The sequence below is a fragment of the Anolis carolinensis genome, unplaced genomic scaffold (genome assembly GCF_035594765.1).
Source record: "Anolis carolinensis isolate JA03-04 unplaced genomic scaffold, rAnoCar3.1.pri scaffold_10, whole genome shotgun sequence".
NCBI lineage: Eukaryota > Metazoa > Chordata > Lepidosauria > Squamata > Dactyloidae > Anolis > Anolis carolinensis.
Genome location: NW_026943821.1, coordinates 8,919,138 through 8,941,207, shown reverse-complemented (window position 1 = coordinate 8,941,207; position 22,070 = coordinate 8,919,138). Strand labels below are relative to the sequence as shown.

The 22,070-nt window shown below is 45.2% G+C and overlaps 1 protein-coding gene and 2 long non-coding RNA genes across 3 annotated transcripts in view; 1 reads left to right on the top strand and 2 right to left on the bottom strand.

Annotated features, from left to right (window-relative positions):
* Window positions 1-7,727, top strand: part of LOC134293869 (uncharacterized) — a 17,748-nt gene extending 10,021 nt beyond the window's left edge. Inside the window, exon 2 of the long non-coding RNA XR_010000851.1 lies at window positions 3,287-7,727. This is a non-coding gene — a long non-coding RNA (uncharacterized LOC134293869). The remainder of the gene's footprint in view (window positions 1-3,286) is intronic.
* Window positions 1-22,070, bottom strand: part of LOC134293811 (uncharacterized) — a 292,347-nt gene that overhangs the window by 44,849 nt on the left and 225,428 nt on the right. The window lies entirely within an intron of this gene.
* selenow (selenoprotein W) lies at window positions 715-22,070 on the bottom strand. The gene is made up of 6 exons (XR_010000850.1): window positions 21,917-22,070; window positions 6,554-6,578; window positions 6,201-6,254; window positions 5,464-5,538; window positions 3,577-3,693; window positions 715-1,294 (listed from the first exon to the last, which is right to left on the bottom strand). It is a non-coding gene; the product is annotated as a selenoprotein W (long non-coding RNA).

Sequence of the window (22,070 nt, the reverse complement as noted above, 5' to 3'; positions counted from 1 at the left end):
CCGATTAAGTTTCTTTTTAAAGAGGTATTTTGGATGAAGCATGTTCCAGGAGGCAGCATGATTTTTTAATATGAGATGCAGACAACATAGCCTTGGTTGCACTTCCTTCTGAAAGTGCCCCACAAACACACCATTTTGGTAGTCCTCCAATCAAAAAGTGCTAATGATCTGTAGGTATGAAGGGCTTGTGTTTGGAGTCCCCCAGACCCTCTAGTTATTTTTTGTTGTTGCTGCTTCAAAACATCCCAAAATGCATTATAGAGGACCAGGAAACCTCGAAAACATGTCTATAAAATCATCTTCAAGGGCCCAAAGTGATTTTATTTGTGTAGGAGCTAGTGAAGATTTCCAAGGTCTCCTGGAGAGATACTTCAAAGACACAGCCTCTAAAATATGTATTCCTTTGCAAATGGAATTGTATAGGATGCAGAAAAACATACTGTTTTATGTTAAGGGACGGCAACAATAGGAACCACAACATCTCATTAAAAATCTAGTCATATGAAATACTTACCAGACTTAACCCATGGCATTTGACATAGTGAAAGACCAGTGGTAGCCTGCAAGAGCTTATTCATATCAACACTCTTAAGGCACCCATTTCCAATCAAATCTAAAATAGGGGTGTAAAATTTAAGTGTGTTTTTACTATATAAAGTTGGGATGCATCCCCAAGAGCAAGAAAATTCAGTATTTTGAAAACAGGAAACAACATTTTGGAAGAGGCATTTTTATTAAATGCTTACTGCATTCAAGAGAAACAAGTCAGCAGATGTGCGCATTAAGAAAGCAAAGTCTTGCAATGTGAAATTTAGGAATTGAAATCGATCCACAATTGTATCTTTTACTATTTTAAAACTAATTTAAAATTTGAGAGGATTGGACTCCATGGCAATAGCAGAAGTATTCATTCCTTATTTTTAATTGAAGATATTGGAGAATATTAAATATCCAAAATATTAAATATCCAAAGAGCCCAGAAGCAAAAGATTGGGAGTGGGGCCATCCTCATTCCCATCCTTCATAATAATCAAAGACCAGAATTATTCAAATATTAACCCAGCACCACAAAGAAAGACCACATACTGAACACACATAACACCAAAGTGTTAGTTATTGCGCCAAGCCCAGTTCTGTATTCAGGTGTTAAATAAACTCAAGGTCTTCATCAGGCTTTGCTCAAAATGGCATTCTACACAAGGGTTTCAGGGAACTGCCACGCATCTGACGACATTTCAGCAGATCCCGTCATCAAGCGCTCGGCCAAGATGAACAAAACAGAGGGTTCCTTGAGCTAACAAACAAGGAAGAAAGGTAGAAGTTTTGTTACAATATTTTTGAATTGGCAAAGCAAATCAACAACTGCTTTTACCAACCTACTACTACTATTGCCCAAATATACAAAAGCTTCAAAAGAGACTTGCAGGTCAATTGTTTTCATATAATTTGTAAATACTGTACTTCTGAATGGGAAAAGAGAAAAACTGCTGCCTCCCCAATTAATTTTGCCTCCCCAAATTTCTAACACTGCAGACACACTGAAAATGGTTTACATCTACAACATTGTTGTACGTGCAATCTTGGGTCCCTACAATTTGGGAAGATACCTAAACTGCCTGGAAGCTAAGCTGATTCACTTTAGGAAGAGAAAAAGACAAACGGATCATAGAGCAAATCAAGCCTGGGCTCTTTCTAAAAGCAAAGATGACTAAACTGAGACTGTCATAGTTTGGCCATATCACGAGAAGATGTGATTCACTACAGAAGACAAAAAATTGTAATGTAGAAGGACAGTAGAAAAAAAGGCAACATTCTAGGTAAATTGAGTTTCCTTCAGGAGAGATAAAGCGGGGTATAGATGATGATGATGATAAGAATAATAATAGTAATAATAATAATAATGAATTAACTTGATCTAAGAAATTACTGCTGCCCTAACTCTGCAAGTCTTGAACAGGGCTGTTGATGGAAGGGTGACTTGGAGGTCTCTCATTCATTCAGTTACCATGTCAAAGTCAGCTCAATGGCAGTTAACAACAGCGTACCAAGGGAATGCAGACATAGAAAAGCATAAGGCATGGACAATTTTCAATGTCGCAAGGTTGTTAATGAACCATTTTGCACTTGAAATGGTAGGGGGGTTTTTGTATATAAATTTTTATTGTTTTCTAAATGATATTTACAGTGAAAGCGAGGAAAACAAAACGGTGGGGATAGTGTAGAGAGATGCTGGGGGTAAAGTGGGTGAAAGGACAGCAGAGAGAAAGGGGGGGAAAAAACAAAAAACAAAACAAAAAACCCACCTCATCCCAGTGGGTTAAAATTTATAAACTTCCCATTGTCCTCCTGAGGAGTTTAGTTTTGAGGTTTTTCCACATCTGTTTTATTATCCAGTCAACACTTCCATAAATATTATCTTTCATACGTCAGATAGATCTAGTGTAAATGTATTTCCGCTGTTTTGAATAAAGTCTCTGAAACGTGACCAATCAGTTTTCTTTTTTCCATCTCTCAACTTTTGTGTCAAAATGTCCATTTGTATTAAATCTAATAATTTTAGGATCCATTCATCAGTGGAGGGAACCTTTTTTTGTTTCCAAACTTTGGCTAGAGCTAATCTTGCTGCTGGGGCCATTAGGAAAACCATTTTATCCTGATTTTTATTCAATTTTGGGCTTGTTATGCCTAATAAGTACATTTCCGGTTTTGGTGGAAATTTAATTTGTAGTATTTTTTATGTTATTTGATGTATGTTATTCCAATACTTTTTGACATTCTTGCATTTCCACCATTGGTGGTAAAAGGTTCCTATCTCCTTGCCCCATTTCCAGTATTTGTTGGATGACCATTTACTAAATTTGGCTATTTTAGTTGGGGTGTAGTACCACCTGAATTGCATCTTATACAATTATACAATCTTATACAATTATCTTATACATCTCTCGTATCTCGGTAGCTGTGGTAAATTTCAATTTTTTGTTCTAAATTTCTTCCCATTGATTTAGATTTATATTATATCCAAAATCTTTAGCCCACTTCACTTGGCAGTCTTTAACCTGTTATTTTTCTGTCGTCCATTGTAACAGTATTTGATATATTATCTTAATGATTTTTTCCCCTTTTGCATAATTATCTCCCATGGTCCCCTTTTTTGGTTGAAGCCTATTTTAGCATCTTCTTTATAACATTAGAGTATTTGATAGTATTGGAACCAAGTTATGGTGTTCCTTTCTTAATTTCTTCATGTGTCTTTATTGCCAATTCATTATTTTCTGTTTTCTTTCAGATTTGTTGGCAAAATGGTAGTTTTTTTTATGTCTGAGAGAACTTATACGAGATTCAGCTTTAGATTAGATTTGGATTTGGATAGGATAATGGACAATGGATGGAAACGTTCAGAGCTACTGTATGAACTGGATCCATCACCTAAAATTATCTGCAGGTCTCCTGGCACAGTTTTGGAAGAACGAAGAGTACCACTGCTTGCTTTGACTTAGAAGAACAACTTAGACCTCTGTGAGGACCAGCCAGAATCTTTGATCAGATATATTGGTCAAAAATATTCAGTTACTTTACCTTTTCTCCCAGTAAGCTATTGCTGCATCCTCAAAGCCATCTTTATGCTAAAGCTGCTTTGATGGCCATTAGTATCTTGTGGAGTTTGGTGTCATTATCCACAAAGCCATCTCCATTCTGGCAGAAAGAAAAGAGAATTAGAAGTGTTCCATTAACATTTCAAGGAAACAAATCATTATTGACAAAATTGGCGGTGCATTGCTGCTCTGTTCTGGTCACTCTTCCAAAGAGAAGGAAGATGTGGAAGATGGTTGACAGCACAGCAGAGCTCCCCAAAGAAAAGGGCAGATGACAACAACTGGAGACCACCAAACCCAACTAGCAACTGGTTCTGCTATGAAAGAAGTATCTGCCTCTTTAATACCTGGTTTGTGGATCTTCCAAGTCAGGCTCTTTGAGAGAGGCATGGCTGAGTAGGAAAGTCACTTATGCCACCAAAACAATCTATTCCGCCATTCCTGGCCCTCTGAAAGTCTCTGAGTATCCACAAAATATGACTCAGAGACCCACAGACTCAAGCATTCAGGAAGCTCTTGGCTCTGACTCCTAAGGTCGAGGCAGTAGGAACCAAGACCTTCACACTGCTTCTAGGCCTCGATCTTAGGAGTGGGAAGGCTACAAATCAGATAATTCTAGAAAGCTATGAAGATGACACCTGCAAGGGTAGGGCAGGAGCAACAATTTTCCTTTCACACCCAACGCCCTAATGCTTTGGGCACTGGTAACCTAAGAGGCTAATGAAAAACTTGATTCAGCAAGGAAAATTTCAGATTTAATTATTTGACAAAAAAAACCCCTCTGACTACAGGCCAGCATCTTTTACTACAAAGCTGGCATTTCATCCTAATGATATACTGCAAAGAATGTAAAGCAAGCAGTATTATCAAATTCTTTCACGGCCAGAATCACTGGAGTGTTGTATGCTTTTTGGGCTATGTGACTGTGTTCTAGCAGATTCACTCCTGTTGTTTCGCCAGCATCTACGGCTGGCATCTTGAGGGTCCTCTAAAGATATCAGCCACAGATACTGGACTCCCTTTGCCCAGGAACCCTCACTATTTGTCGTGTTAGCCAAGCCAGTGCAACAATGTCTGGAAATTCAAGATTGGGAACTACTCTTTACTGAATTACTTGTCTTTGATAGGTTATTATCACCTCAAAGCTATTTTTCCTCTTATAAGAAAGTAGGGAGGGAAATAAACTTGTCAATTTCTCAACTGGAATCAAATCTGAAATCCCAATCCCTCAAAAAATTAGGTAGGAACATTATACTGAAAGTAACCACAAACTGGAATTTTTTGCTGTTATTGTGGACACAACATAGACAATGAACTTTCTAAGAAACAGCATGTGTTCCAGAAATTTTGCAGTTTTGCAATAAAAACTAACCATCTTTTTTATTTGGCAGTGAAAACTGAAAAAACTCCACCTCCTATCTGCATGCCTTATTTTGCGATGAATGTACAAGGGCAAAGTGCACAAAATGTAATACTAAATTGTACGTTATATACTTATGCAAACAATGAGATAACAAGTTTGAGATTGTGGCTGCAACCTTTGCTGTTTTCAAGGATGCACAACTCAAACATTACACAGCAGGAAAAAACCCTCAAACTGACTAAAACCACAAAGCTTTGTTATGCAGGATTTCTGGATTCTGCAGAACATTTTTTATTTCTTCTTGCATACATTTTAGCAGTCTTGCACAAAATACACACGTGGCTGCCTCAAAATAGCATATTTTTAAATCAAACTCTATCATTTGAAAGTTCTGAAATTTCCTTTCCATACTAAAAACTGTTGAGTTCTCAGGAAAGCCATGTGGCTTCTAGAAAACTAGTTTTTTAAGAAAGCGAGACAGTTTTCCTAAGGAGGAAAAAGACTTACCTTTTTGGAGTGCACCAGCTTCCCTGCCACTGTCACTTCGAACCATCCTGTGACCTGAGGTGTCCCTTCTCCAGTCTAGATAGAAAAAAGGAAAATAAAGAGACGTCCCCTTAAGAAACAATTCCACAGTTTGGATTACTGATTTGATGAGAACATCAAACTCCCTCCACTCTTAGCCCTGGTATTGCTACATACTAGCTGTAAGAAATGGGACATCCTCATTCCATCAACTATACAGACAGTCCCCTGGGCTGTATGGCCATGTTCCAGAAGCATTTTCTCCTGACATTTCACCCACATCTATGACAAGCATCCTCAGAGGTTGTGAGGTTTGTTGGAAACTAGGTAAGTGGGGTTTATATATCTGGAATGTTCAGAGTGGGACATAAACCCCACTTGCCTAGTTTACAACAAACCTCACAACCTCTGAGGATGCCTGCCATAGATGTGGGCAAAATGTCAGGAGAGAATGCTTCTGGAACACAGCCATACATCCCTGAAAACTCACAGCATCTCTTTCTATAAAGTAGGCGAGATATTTCCTTGACAGATTTTTTTTATCCTTTATGAGCGAAGGTCAGAAGCCGTTCTGCATAACAGTGCACCTTATACTTCATATTGAAGGACTAATAAAAGGTGAAATGCCTTTTTTCCTGCCTGCAGTATTGACACAGTTCCTCATTCATAAATCACAAAGAAGCAACAGGACTCAACCAACACCAAGTGCATATACTTACAATTTCCAGCTTGCCCGGAAACTCTTTTTCGAGTCCCCTCTTGAGCTGCTGATACTAACAAAGAAAGAAGAGAGTAGTTTTAGAGTGCAGAAACACCCAAGTCCATGTGGAATTCTTGGGGGAAATTGATCCCTTCCCATTGGAGATCATAAAACAATGTTCCTTTTTTCTCTGGATCCCTAATTCAGATTTGAAGATGGTCTGTGGCTAATAATGACTATGCCTTAAAGGGCACAGTTGTTGAAAGTATTGTCAACTTAACAACAGCATCCATTAAGCTACTTGTGTTCTTCTAGGTAGGCCAAAAAGTTACATTCATTTTTAATGCATGTCAAGTTGAAGAATCAGCTTACCTTGGGACTGTATCCTCAAGCACCACTGGAAAATAATAATAATAAATAGTTACTAGAAGAAATACTCAAGAGATCGTACAAGATGAGTCACATTTGTAGCACAGGTGAACTAAAAAAGTGCTATTCCGCAAAGTTGTGGTCTATACAGTTTCCAGGAAAGAATGGGCACAAATTGGCATAATGAACTGAAAACACAACTGAACACTCCTCACATAAGATAGTTTGAGAAACACTGAGCAAAAAGATTTCTAAAGGTTCTAGTACAAGAACCAAGGCAAGGACCTGAGATATTTCCTCTTTTCACCCTACATCCTAAGAGCAAACTTGAGTCCGAATAATAACCCTTTGGAGAAGTTTATTTGCAGCATAAATTTACACCAGAGTTATGCTATGCCCAAATTGTACTGGTCTGTCCCAGTTTACCTGGTCATGGATGATACAATATTTAATGTATCTCATAAAGCATTCTCTAGTTCAGTGTTATATATACCAGGGACCAGGACTACATCTGTACCAGTTTTGCTGCATATTTTGTTTCCTTCCCGAGAAACTTGCCACAGACTAGAAGGGATTAGTACCCCTTAGGGCACAAATTTTGGAAGTTTGTGCCACAATAAATGCACTCACCTTTCAGAGGTCTCAAAGGAATTTCTCTGTTGCCTGTAAGCTAGGCTAGAGCCATTTTTTACTGTTTCTAAGCAACCCTCTTGTGTGAAGAAAGACCAAAAAAAAAAAAAAAAAGGAAACACAGCTAACAAAGCATCTCCAAGAAAAAAGGAGAAAGGAGTAGCTTATCACATCATAAACTTTTGTGAACTTCAGCTCACTTTGGAAACTGCAGTGTGGATAAACGGCCCTATCAGGATAGCCCTGTTTAGCAACAAAGAGCATCCGGAAAAATAAAAAAAGACTCATGCACTTATTATAGCCTTGTAGATTTAACTTGGAATTTTATCATTTGGTTCCAACCACTGTAGCCAGATTGGCTCACTAAGGTTTACAAAAGCATGCTGACGCCACATTCAACAATAAATTGTTATTGTTTTAATTGTCATTGTGTTAGCAGGTTTGCATTTAACTGATTTTAAGTGTATAGTGATTATGCTGCTTAATAACACTGGCATTTTGTCAGTGGAAATAATAATAATAAAGGTTGAGTACTCCTTATGTGAAATGCTTGGAACCAGAAAAGTTTTGGAGTTTTTATTTATTTTATATATATATATATATATATATATATATATATATATATATATATAAAAAGGTAAAGGTTTCCCCTGACGTTAAGTCCACTCATGTCTGACTCTGGGGGTTGGTGCTCATCTCTATTTCTAAGCCGAAGAGCCGGCGTTGTCCGTAGACACCTCCAAGGTCATGTGGCCGGCATGACTGCATGGAGCGCCGTTACCTTCCCGCCGGAGCGGTACCTATTGATCTACTCACATTTACATGTTTTCGAACTGCTAGGTTGGCAGGAGCTGGAGCTAACAGCGGCCGCTCACGCCGCTCCCGGGGTTTGAACCTGGGACCTTTTGGTCTCCAGTTCAGTGCTTTAACGCACTTCGCCACCGGGGCTCTTTTATATATATATATATATATATATATATGTCCTGCTCACTTCAAAGGATCAGTCTGAACGCAGATCAGAGATGGCTGCTCTCAAATCCAATCTTTATTGAAGAACACATGACTTTGGAAAAGTCAGGAATGACCCAATGTTTACATACAACTATTTTTATAACTTTTGATGCTACGTAACACCACACGTAAATATCATCATCAAGTCCCACCCCCAATATCACATTACTACCATTTTCACACACTAGACCAATTATAATTGTTTATACTTTCGGCCCCAAGTTCCCAGGCATATTCTATCTTCTTCTGCCAGGTGCTCCTGGGATTGTTTATGTTATGACTCCCAGTTACAGGGCTGAATTACCAAAACCCTGTAACTGGGTTCCATGACATGGTGCCCTCCTTTTCTTCGTCCTCCTCTTCGGTTCTTCTTTCATCACCAGCCTGAAACAAAACAATAATTCTATGTGTCCATTTTGTCCAAAGTACCCATATATTTTTTCAGTAAGCTACGATGGAATACAGGGTGTATTTTCCCTAAGCTTTTTGGCAATGCCAACTGGAAAGTCACCTCGTTGATAACACCCTGTATTCTAAATGGTCCAATATATTTAGGGCCCAATTTTTTCGAAGGTAGCCCCAGTTTGATGTTTTGGGTACTTAGCCACACTAAATCTCCTTTCTCCAATTTATCACCTTCCACCCTCTTTCTGTCTGCGAATACTTTATACTTTTTATGTGCTTCTTTTAAGGATGCAGTCACTTGACTCCAGCATTCCATCATTTGCGCTTTCCATTTCCCTGCCTCTGTTCCCTCATTCTCTGTCCATCTCGGCAGCTGGGGCAGAGGCTGTATTTCATACCCGTAAACTACTTCAAAGGGGGTTTTATTTGTTGCTGAATGTATAGTCGAATTAAAAGCTAGTTCTGCAAAAGCCAACCACCGAGACCAGTCATTTTGTCTCATGTTAGAGTACATTCGAAGGAACTGCCCAAGTGTTTGCTGAGTACGTTCTACCGCCCCATTTGTCATGGGGTGAAAAGCAGAACTTAAACTCCTTTCTGCTCCTAGCATTTCCAGGAATTTTTCCCAAAATTTTGCTGTGAATTGTACTCCTCTGTCACTGACCACTCTACTGGGACATCCATGCAGTTTGTAAATATGGTTTATGTACAATTCAGCTAGTTTCTCGGCTGATGGTAGTTTCGTCAGTGCTATAAAGTGGGCCTGTTTAGAAAACAGGTCCAATACTGTCCAAATATAACGATGTCCTTGGCTAACCGGTAGTTCCCCCACAAAGTCCATAGCTACACATTCCCAAGGTCTGGTAGGTTCTGCTACTGTTTGTAATAATCCCATTGGCTTCCCTCCTCTCGATTTATTTCTGGCACAATCATCACATTGAACAACATAATTTTTTATGTCCTTCCTCATCCCTGGCCACCAGCAATGTTTTGCTATTGCTTTTGTTGTTTTTGTAATTCCTGTATGACCAGCGCTCTGGTTGTTGTGAAAACGATGCAAAATCTTGATCCTTAATGTTGCTGGGATATACAGTTTCTTGTTCACAAACCAAAATCCCCCCTTCTGCTCCCCCTGTTCTGCATTGGATGCGATCCACTGGTCTCCTTCATAAGACTGTTTCAGCTCGTTTCCCCAATTATCTTTTCCGTCGAGTTCAACCATAGCAGTGTTCTCCTTTTGGGTTTGTGCTCTTGTTCTGACAGCTAAACCCCATTGTTTGTCAGAGAATATTGTTCCCTCTTTTGCTGTGGGTATTCCTTCGTGTTGAGGCATGCGTGAAAGAGCATCTGCCAAGACATTCTGCTTCCCCTGAAAAAACTTTAGTTGGAAATCGAACCTGCTGAAGTATTGTGCCCATCTAATCTGTTTGGGGGACAGTTTTCGAGGGGACTTTAAATACTGGAGGTTCTTATGGTCAGACCAAATTTCAAATGGGATTCCGCTTCCTTCGAGAAAGTGTCGCCAGCATTCTAAGGCTTTTAATATGGCTAGTGCCTCTTTTTCCCATATCGGCCAACATTTTTCAGTTTCGCTGAACTTCCGGGACAAATATCCACAGGGTTTTAAGTTCCCATTTTGATCCTTTTGCAATAGTACTGCCCCATACGCACAGTCTGAGGCATCGCAATGGATTATGAAAGGGCTCCTGATATCGGGGTGTTTTAGAATGGGTCCTTCTGTGAAGCATTCTTTTAGGGTTTCAAATGCCTTTTGGCATTCTGGCGTCCAACTTAGTTTGGCGCCAGGAGCTTTTACTTTTGCTGTCTCTCCTTTCCCTTTTGTTTTTAAAAGTTCAGTAAGGGGTGCAGTTATTTGCGCGAAGCCTTTTATGAAGGATCTATAAAAATTTGCAAACCCCAGAAACAATTGCAATTGCCTCCTTGTTTGAGGCACTCCCCATTCTTTTACATCTGATACTTTAGCTGGATCCATAGCTAACCCTTCTGGAGATATCCGATACCCCAGAAAGTCAATTTGAGTTTTATTAAATTCACATTTGGACAGTTTTGCGTACAGCTTTGCTTCTCTTAGTCTCTGCAAAACTTCCCGGACCAATTTCACGTGCTTTTCCTTATCTTCAGTCACAATCAAGATGTCATCAAGAAATATGAATACCCCTCTGTACAACAATGGGTGCAGTATTTCATTTATAAGCTGCATAAAGCACCCGCCTCCATTTTTTAAACCGAAAGGTAAAATTTTATATTCAAAATGGCCGAACGCGCAGGAAAATGCAGTTTTCCAAGTATCTTCCGGTTTGATCCTTAATTTATGATATGCTTCAATTAAATCAAGTTTTGTAAATATGCTCCCTGCTGAGAAGCCTGCTGTTGTGCTGCAGAAGAGGCCAGAAACATCTCCAGCCAGCCTGCCTGTTGCTGCCTCTGGGACTCCTTGTGAGTAGACTGCAGCCCCAGGCCCTTTCCATCTGGGTGTGACTCAGCACTTCCTAGGAAGGACCATCTATAAAGCCTGAGCCCACAAGGCCCTGGCAGGGCTGAGAGGCCTGCTGTTGTGCTGCAGAAGAGGCCAGAAACATCTCCAGCCAGCCTGCCTGTTGCTGCCTCTGGGACTCCTTGTGAGTAGACTGCAGCCCCAGGCCCTTTCCATCTGCCTCCTTGGGCGCCTTACTGGCCTGTGAGGCTTTCTTCTGCTCCCACCTCGGCCTCCGGGGCGACCATCTTCTTTTTCCCCGTCGGCTTCCTTTCCGGCTTGGAGGTCGCGCCGTGCCGGGCGGCCTCCTCCAACCCTTAGGGGACAACAAGGCCCTTGGAGGCCGCGCCGAACCGGGCGGCTCCCTGTAGCCTTTACATCTGCTCCAGGAGAGGCTAGGCCTGTGGAGGCCGCGCCGAACTAGGCGGCCTCCATTAACTCCTTCGGCCGCCGCGCGTGTGCATTCGGCTACAGCTTCCAGCGGGTTCTCACGGGGATATCCAGGGTCGTAGAGGCCGCGCCGGACCGGGCGACCTACCCCCAGCCCCCTTCTCGCCCTTCCAAGAGATTGAGGCCTTCGGAGGTCGCGCCGAACCGGGTGGCCTCCTACAGCCCTCTCTTGGCTTCTTCATCGGCCTTCCTCAGCCTTGGAGGCCACGCCGGACCGGGTGGCTTCTTTCATCTTTCATCCTGCTTTTCGATCTTTGCAAAGACCAGGCCTGTGGAGGCCGCGCCGAACCGGGTGGCCTCCTTTACCTCTAACCTACTCCTTGGTCACCCAGAAGCGAGCCAGGCCATCGGAGGTCGCGCCGTACCGGGCGGCCTCCTCTAGCCTCCCTTAGGCATTGGAGACTGTGCTGTACCGGGTGAACCCACCAGCTCTCCTCGCGGCTAGCCTTTCTCCGTTCGATCACCAGAGGCTACGTGTGGACCGGGTGGTCCTGTGTGGAGCAGCACCTCCTAGAATTCATCAGTGCTACAGCTTGCCACTTTGCCTTTTTTTTTTTTTTTTGAGTGTATGTGTGTGTGTATATAGTTGTGTATTAAGGATGGGAGTAAGAAAGACTTATTTTAATTTAATTTAATCTAATAGGGGATACAGATCCGATTGTGATAGGAAGTGGATGTGAGAGTCTGGTATCAAAGATCATAGGAAGTAATCACATAGGATTAGAGAGTACTTCGAGTTCAATTGATGGTTGAATCTGATGGTTTTTGGAATGTGTTAGATGGTTCGTGTATGTAGGTTGATATATTAATGTGCAAGAGGCTGACAGAATTAGATATCAGGAATGAGATGTCAGCTCTGAATTTGTTGAAAGATCTGAGTGGTTTACTATAGGAAAGAAAGATCTGAGTGGTTTACTATAAGAAGGTCACTGAGAAGGTAATAGACATTGAGTATGCAGGAAACTCGGAGGAAGAACGATCTCTCCTACCTATGTGACCTTTTGGGGAAATCGTTCAGTGCTGTCTTACTTCAGATTGAGACACTGAACAAGAAAATTGATCTTCTTTTTAAAGGAATTTCCCTGATTGTGGAAAATCCATCCCCTATAGACAGTAGAGCAACTATACCAGTCAATCTCGCTAACCTGGAAGAGGAATTTAGTGCTCTGGAAGGCCAAAGGAGGAAGAGGCTGGAGGAGCAGAAGGTAGCTAATGGGTTAGATGCTGAAGTGACTAGTGAGGGAAGGGGGCTGCTATCTGGGGGAGAGGGACAGGGGAGGGATGGGTGGAAGGAGATCAACAGAGCCTCTTGGAGGACTAACAAGGCGTCATCCTCTGAATTGATTGGACAATCACTGGACATTCCCTGCAATCCCCAGCTTCTGTTACGAACTAATAGGGTGGCAGTGGAAGTTTCAGATTCAATACTGAACAGAGGCAGATGGTCATCTAAGCGAGCGGTACAGACATCTCTATCACAAATACTATCTGTAAGCCGGCCGGAAGTGAAGATTGAGACTATTGACTGGCTTCGTAGAGATCACCATTCTTGGAACCGCTCCCTACGCCTCCTCATTGGACTGGAAGACAAATTGTTATTGGAGGAACTGCTCTCGCTTGGGCCTAAATTACAACTGCTGGGCATCACTCTTAGAAGAGTATTAGTAGATCCAGTGATTCGCCCCTTGGTCAGCGGGCTGATCTCCGACACACAAGATTTAATAACCTCTAACAACGGGGTCGAACGCTCGCCGGTGCTGGCCCCCTTTTCAGAGTTCCACTTTGAGACTCCCTCCCCAATTTTAAACTATGCCGGTCCCACCTCTCAACCCTGCCCACAGACATTACCCTTGTTCAGCCCCCTGTCAATGTCAGATGACGTTAAGTCAGATGACTCCTTCTCTTTACCTCTAATGGAGATGGGTCCCTTCCTTAATCAAACAAATACCTCTGTGGGCCCCACATTTCAGAACAGCTGACTAACCCCCTTAAAAGGCAACCCTAATCAATTAACCCCCCAGGAGGTAGAGGGTTCCCACGGGTGGGGCACCATTGAGGTAGTGTGGGGGAGGAGGAGGAGGAAGAGCGGTCACTTGCGACCCAGGGAGAAGCGCAACAGAGTTTTTGCGACCCTGGGGAGGAATAGGTGTGGTAGTCTTCAGGACAGACCCCCCGGCCTTAAGGTTCTGCTTCTGAATGCCAGATCTGTCAATGGTAAGACAGCTGTTATTCAGGATTTAATCCTGGATGAGGGGGCGGATCTGGCATGCATCACCGAGACGTGGTTGGACGAGCTGGGTGGGGTGAATCTCACTCAGTTGTGTCCACCGGGTTTTGGGGTGCATCAGCAGGCCAGGGTTGGGGGGCGGGGAGGAGGAGTCGCGGTGATCTTTCGGCAGTCCATCGCCCTGATCAGATGTGCCGTTCCGCAAACTTCGAGGTTCGAGTGTGTCTTCCTGAGGGTGGGAGCCCGAGACAGTGTGGGGATTTTGCTGGTGTACCGTCCACCCCGCGACCCAGCAGTCTCCCTGTCCGAGCTAGCAGATGTGGTCTCTAATGTGGCCCTGGCCTCCCAACAACTTATAGTTTTGGGAGACTTTAACATTCATGCCGAGACCACATTGACAGGTGCAGCTCAGGATTTCATGGTTGCCATGACGACCATGGGGCTGTCTCAAGTTATATCTGGGCCCACACATCAGGCGGGACACATGTTGGACCTTGTTTTTATTGTGGACGGTGGAACAGTCAGAGTGGAAGAGCAAAATATTCTTCCATTGTCATGGTCTGACCATCATCTGATCTGTGTAAGTTTCGCCGTGTCTTCTAACCTCCGCAGGGGTGGTGGACCCACTAAGATGGTCCGCCCCAGGAGGCTGATGGATCCGGATGGACTCCTGAGGTCTCTTGGGGATCTTCCTGTTCTGGAGACTGGCGATCCTGTTGATGTCCTGGCTGATCGCTATAATAGTGAGCTGGCAAGGGCATTGGACATGATCGCTCCCGAACGTCCCCTCTCGTTGCGCAGAGCCACGTCGACCCCTTGGTTCACTGAGGAGCTGGCTGTGATGAAGCGTACGAGGAGGGGACTAGAGTGCATCTGGAGGAAATCTCAGGACGTGTCAGACCAAGCACGGGCTAAAGCCGCTATTAAGGCTTACTCCGTGGCTTTGCGAGCAGCCAGGAAAGCTTTCACGACTGCTCGCATAGCGTCTGCGGCCAATAGGCCAACTGAGCTGTTCCGAGTTGTGGGAGAGTTTCTGCGGCCTCCTGAGGCCCTGGGGCTCCCCGATGACTTGGCAGCCAGGTGCAGCGATTTCGCGCACCATTTTGCAGGCAAAGTTGCTCAGATACGCCGTGACTTGGACTCCAGTTTAATTGTAGTTCCAGCGGAGGTAACCGAGGTACCTGTCTGTTCGATCTTGTGGGATTCTTTCCGGCTTGTTCTTCCTGATGACGTGGAGGGGATTCTTGGGTCTGTGAGGGCGACCACTTGCGCTCTGGATCCTTGTCCCTCTTGGCTGGTTAAGCTGGCCAAAGAGGGGCTGTTGGATTGGTTTGTGGCTATAATTAATGCCTCTTTGTGCCAGGGGTCAGTTCCATCCTGCTTTAAGCAGGCGGTAGTAAAACCGCTACTTAAAAAGTCCTCGTTAGACCCATCCGTATGTAACAACTACAGACCAATTTCCAACCTCCCATTTTTGGGCAAGGTTCTGGAGCGGGTGGTTGCCACGCAGCTCCAGGGGTTCCTCGATGACACTGATTTTCTGGACCGCTCGCAGTCTGGCTTCAGGCCTGGGCACAGTACCGAGACGGCTTTGGTCGCCTTGGTGGATGACCTCCGCAGGGAACTGGATGGGGGGAGTGTGACCCTGCTGGTTCTCCTGGACATCTCAGCGGCTTTCGATACCATCGACCATGGTATCCTTCTGGGACGGCTGTCTGGGATGGGGCTTGGTGGCACTGTTTTGCAGTGGCTCCGGTCCTTCCTGGAGGGCCGTTCCCAGATGGTGAAGCTGGGGGACACCTGCTCGGACCCCTGGCCTTTGACCTGTGGGGTCCCGCAAGGGTCTATTCTTTCCCCCATGCTTTTCAACATCTACATGAAACCGCTGGGAGAGGTCATCCGGAGTTTTGGAGGGCGTTGCCATCTCTACGCAGATGACACGCAAATCCACTACTCGTTCCCATCTGACTCCAAGGAAGCCCCTCGGATGCTGAACCAGTGCCTGGCCGCTGTGGCGGACTGGATGAGGAGGAACAAGCTGAGGATCAATCCCGACAAGACAGAGGCCCTCCTGGTCAGTCGTTCGTCGGATCGGGGTATTGGGTGGCAACCTGTGCTGGACGGGGTTGCACTTCCCCTGAAATCACAGGTCCGCAGTTTGGGGGTCCTCCTGGATTCAGCGTTGACGCTTGAGGCTCAGGTGTCGGCGGTGGCCGGGAGGGCTTTTGCACAACTCAAACTTGTGCGCCAACTGCGACCATACCTCGTGAAGTCTGACTTGACCACGGTGGTGCACGCCTTAGTTACCTCTAGACTGGACTACTGTAATGCACTCTACGTGGGGCTTCCCTTGAAGACGGCCCGGAAATTACAACTAGTCCAACGCTCGGCGGCCAGATTAGTAACGGGAGCGAGTTTCAGGGAGAGATCCACTCCCTTGTTTAAGGAGCTCCACTGGCTGCCGTTCATTTTCCGGTCCCAATTCAAGGTGCAGACCATCATTTATAAAGCCCTAAACGGTTTGGGACCCGCCTACCTTCGTGACCGCATCTCCTACTATAAACCTGCCCGAGCCCTTCGTTCATCTGGGGAGGCCCTCCTGTCTCCACTGCCTTTATCACAGGCCCGCCTTGTGGGAACAAGGGAGAGGGCCTTTTCTGCTGTGGCCCCCCGTTTGTGGAACTCACTGCCCATTGAGATCAGGCTAGCCCCCACTCTTTTAGCCTTTAGGGAAGTTTTAAAAACATGGCTCTTCCGGTGTGCTTTCGGAGAGTAATTGTATATACCTCCTGTGTTTCTCTCCCCAACATGTATTCTGTAGACCCTGTTCCCCATGGTTTTATTCTTATCTCTTCTTACCCCGAGTTTTTAACCTTGTGTCCATGCGGCCCGCCCTTGTTATGTTATGCTACGTTCTGCTTTTTTGTTCTGTATTGTGTAGTGTTATTGTTGCATTGTTTAATTGCATTCTGATATGTTGTTTTTATATTTTGTCTATTGTATTGTCTTGGGCATGGCCCCATGTGAGCCGCCCCGAGTCCCCGTTGGGGAGATGGTGGCGGGGTATAAATAAAGTTTTATTATATTATTATTATTATTTTTTCAATACGGTAATTAAATCCTTTACTAAGGGCATAGGGTATTTATTGTCCTTAGTAATTGCATTCAAATTTCGATAATCAATGCACAATCTTAGGGAGTTGTCTTTCTTTCTCCTGAATAACACTGGGGCCCCGAGAGGAGAATTGGATGGCTTAATGAAGCCCCGCGCCAGGTTTTTATCAATGTATTTCCTCAATTCCTCCTTCTCCTGCACAGACATGGGATACACTTTTGGTTTTGGTAAGTTTGCTCCGGGGGTTATTTCAATTTCTACTTCTATATTCCTTTTGGGAGGTAATTTACTTGCCTCTTTCTGATTGAACACATCCACAAAGTCTCTGTATTCAGGTGGCAATAGCAGTGGGTCTATTTCACCTTCTTCATCTCCCTCGTCCTCCTCTTCTGCAATCTTGCTTATCTCCCATTGCGTCTGCTGTTCTTTAAATGCTAGGCTCTTTCCTCTCCAATCTACTTCGGGATTTGCCTGTTCGAGCCATGGTATCCCTAATATTACGTGGTATGTGGCAATAGGGGCTATCACAAAGGATATTCTTCCTTCCCATTTGCCTATTTTACATGGGACCTCCCGTATTTCCTTTGTAGATACTTCCCCAGTAGCAACTGATCCGTCTAGCTGCGAAAATGCAATTGGGGAGTCAAGCGCCATCTGCTGGCATTTCAACGCTCCTGCTAACTCTGGAGTTATAATATTCCTGGAACAACCACAATCCACAAATGCCTTGCAGGTGGCCCGATTCTCTAGCCCCGAGAGGCAGATTGGCACTACTATCATGCGTTTGTCCCGACTCACCAATTTTTCTGAAGATTCTGGGGCTTGCACCTCCTCCTCCGCACGCCTCCCGGTTGCTGGCTTGGGCTTTGAGGGTTTTGGCGGCTCCCCCTTCCGTGCCCAGCATTCTGCTGCTCGATGGCCCGTCTTCCCACATACAAAGCATCCCGGTTTAGGTTTGTTGTCGTCTCCTCTGGAGGGAATCCCCGGCCTCCCTCCAGGTCTTTCCTGCTTCCTCGTTTCTCCTCGACCTCTCGCCACCGGTCTTTGCTGGCCGCCGCTGCTCCTGAAGCGCTTTACTTGGGCCAGGGTGGATTCAACGCGCCCCGCTAGTTGAATCCATCCCTGGAGCGTTTCGGGGTCATCTCTGTGCGCTGCCCAGCTGAAAATCTCGGGGCGTAGTCCCTCTTTAAATAACTCCACTTTGGTCACTTCAGACCACTCTGGTACCCTTTCCGCGAGGTGTAGGAATTCCTCTGCGTACTCGGGCACTGTTTTGTCCCTCTGCTTTATTCCTTTCCTGCTGGTCTCGAGCCCTCAATTGCTCTAGCCGGTCTCTGAATCGGTTTTCCAGTGCGGCGAGGAAGCGGGGCACTGACCTCAGGCATGGGTCGTGTCTGGCATGGAGTTGCACGTACCAGCTGGCTGCTCCTCGCTTTAGTGTGTTGCCGATGGCTCGAACCCTGCTTGCTTCGGAGGGGAATGTGTGTGCATTGTCTTCCATGTATCCTCTGATGCTAATTAGAAAAAAGTTCAGTTCATCTGATTCCCCTCCGTATTCCAGTTTGAGATCTTCTCTTCTTGGCATCCATTCTGCGGCCCGTTGATGCTGTCTGGGAGGCATGGGGAAGGGTTGCATCAGGTTCCCTCGGGCGGCTCCTTGGAACACGCCGCGCCCCACTCCGGTGGTCATTCTGCGCGGCTCCCGAAAGTCTGCCGCCGCTGTCGGCCCTTCCGCCCATCCGCATACTGGCCTCGCTGTAGCCCCCTCATCTCGCCTTTCCTCGTCGTACGGCACATCCTCCTCCTCTTCCTGGATCCCCCGCTCCTCTCCGCCTTCGTCTGCAAATCCACTGGACCCGATCCCTGGCCCCAGTGGCCTTTCTACTCCGACGCCCATTCGGGGGGTTGGGAGCTCTGTTGGGGTTGGCGGCCTCAGAGTTCCCAGAGCTTGCTGGCGCTCCACTTCGCGCGCCATTCTGTCCCGGAACTCCAGCTCTTGCCAATATTCCTCGTCTCCCTCGTCCCTTGCCGCCGCGGGACTCTGCGTGGAAGCTCGCTGTCCCCTCTGGCTCCAATCGCCTCCTTTGCTTGGCTCTCTCTCGGCGCCATATCGGATGTGCTCTTTTTGGAGATTCTCTTCCAATATTGGCACTATTCTCCCCACGGTATCCGACAGCCTGGATAAATGAGTTTCCAGGATGGATAACCGCAGGGCCACGGTCTACGGCATGCTTCCTCCAGATCCCCAACTGGTTTCTGCCGCCGCCGGAACGCCTCTTCCCCCTCTGGGAATCCTCTGGGTCACGCCGTCCGGCTTGGGGTACCCCGTAGAGGAAGCTATGGCTTGCAATGTCTCTTCTGCCAACGGCAGAGCTCCCAGCGGAGGCCCCTTTGCTCCGTCATGGCTTTGATCTCCTTCCCTGCTCATTATCACTTCACTGCAAATTCGCAGGAGGGTGAGAACTGGGATTCCTGACTTAATTGTCCTGCTCACTTCAAAGGATCAGTCTGAACGCAGATCAGAGATGGCTGCTCTCAAATCCAATCTTTATTGAAGAACACATGACTTTGGAAAAGTCAGGAATGACCCAATGTTTACATACAACTATTTTTATAACTTTTGATGCTACGTAACACCACACGTAAATATCATCATCAAGTCCCACCCCCAATATCACATTACTACCATTTTCACACACTAGACCAATTATAATTGTTTATACTTTCGGCCCCAAGTTCCCAGGCATATTCTATCTTCTTCTGCCAGGTGCTCCTGGGATTGTTTATGTTATGACTCCCAGTTACAGGGCTGAATTACCAAAACCCTGTAACTGGGTTCCATGACATATATATATATATATATATATATAGCACCAGAATATGACTCTGGAGTCTAGGGTTTGAATTCCCACTCTGCCATGAAACTCACTGGATGAACTTGAGGCAGTCACACTCTCTCAGCCTGAAAAGAAGGCAAAGGCAAATCTCTTCTGAGCAAATCTTAACAAAAAATAGTGATAGGTTCACTTTCGAGCTGCCATATGTCAGAAACAACATGAATGCACACAACAACGTTATACAATGGAGCTAGGGCAAGTCTAAATACAAAATCTATTTATATCTAATTTTTTATCATGTCAGAAGCGACTTATTTATTTATTTTATTATTTAAACTTATATGCCGCCACTCCCCTAGGGCTCGGGGCGGCTTACAAGAAAGCTAAAATCTAACAATTTAAAAACATCTTTAAAATATCTTTTTTAAAAAATCTTTAAAACACTCCCCCAGGGCTCGGAGTGGCTTACAAAAGCAGCTAAAATCTAAGCAATTTAAAAACAGCAATAATGGAGATCAAAAGCCTGCCGAAACAGGTGTGTCTTACATGCCCTGCGGAAGACTGATAAGTCCCGCAAGGCACGAACTTCGGGTGGCAGAGTGTTCCAGAGTGATGGTGCCACTGATGTAAAAGCTCTATGTCTAGTTGCTGTTAGGCGCAAGGTTTTAAAACTGGGAACTTCCAATAGATCTTGGTCCTCCGAACAGAGGGATCTCTGGGGTTAGTAGGGAGTGAGGCGGTCCCTCAGGTACATTGGCCCTAGACCATGTAAGGCAGGGGTCCCCAAACTTTTTAAATGGGGGGCCAGTTCACAATCCTTCGGACCGTTGGAGGGCCAGACTATAGTTGACCGCCGAGCAATAAATAATAATAATAATAATAATAATAAAGAGGATTGGCAGAGACCCCTTGGGCCATTTAGTCCAACCCCTTTCTGCCTTTATGCACTGAAAGCACAAGCACAGCACCCCTAACTGATGGCCACACAGCCTCAAAGTTAACAATAATAATAATAATAATGGGTTTTGGAGCACAATACTCCTGACCTCACAATCGTTTTAAAAAACAAAGTATGGATTGTCGATGTTGCAATCCCAGGTGACAGCAGGATTGAGGAGTAACAACTGGAAAAGCTGACACGATATGAGGATTTAAAGATCAAATTACAAAGACTCTGGCACAAGCCAGTCAAGGTGGTCCCAGTGGTGATCGGCACACTGGGTGCAGTGCCTAAAGACCTTGGCCTGCACACTTAAACACAATTGGCGCTGACACAATCCCCACCTGCCAGCTGCAGAAGGCCACCTTACTGGGATCTGCACGCATTATTCGCCGATACATCACACAGTCCTAGACACTTGGGAAGTGTCTGACATGGGATCCAATACAACAGCCAGCAGAGTATCTGCTGTGGACTCATCTCGTTGTATTTCAAATAATAATAATAATAACTGCAAAAGGCCACCCTACTGGGATCTGCACGCATCATCCGAAAATACATCACACAGTCCTAGACACTTGGGAAGTGTTCGACTTGTGATTTTGTGATATGAAATCCAGCATATCTATCTATCTTTGCTGTGTCATAATAAAATAATAATAATAAGGGTTGTAAGAGAAGAAGAGAGACTCCTTGGGTCATTTAGCCCAACCCCCTTGTGCCATGGGGGCCGGAGAAATGGCTTTGATGGGCCGCATCCGGCCCCCGGGCCTTAGTTTGGGGACCCCTGATGTAAGGCCTTAAAAGTAAGCACCATCTTCCAACTCTACGATTCTATGATTCTAGAACGTGCCTAGTTTCCGACAGACCTCACAACCTTTGGGGATGCCTGCCATAGGTGTGGGTGAAATGTCAGGAGAGAATGCTTCTGGAATATGGCCATACCGCCTGCAAAACTCACAGCAACCCGGTGATTCCGGCCCTGAAAGTCTTCGACAACACATTATGAATAATGCGTCATTGTTTTAATCAAGGCATGGGCAAACTTGGGCCTTCCAGGCGTTTTGGACTTCAACTCCCACAATTCCTGGCCTCAGGCCCCTTCCTTTTCCCCCTCAGCCGCTTAAGCGGCTGAGGGGGAAAAGGAAGGGGCCTGAGGCCAGGAATTGTGGGAGTTGAAGTCCAAAACGCCTGGAAGGCCCAAGTTTGCCCATGCCTGTCCTAATTATTCTCGTTTTCCTTGTACATCTTCCTTACCAGTAAACCACTTTGATCTTGACAGCCATGGCGGCGTTTCACCCACTTCTCCACACAAAGGCACTGACAGAACGCTAAGGCCGCCCAAACAGGTTCAGATCTCGGACGTCGCAGAGAAGCCTCTTTTAATGCGACGATAGGGCGAAACCATTAT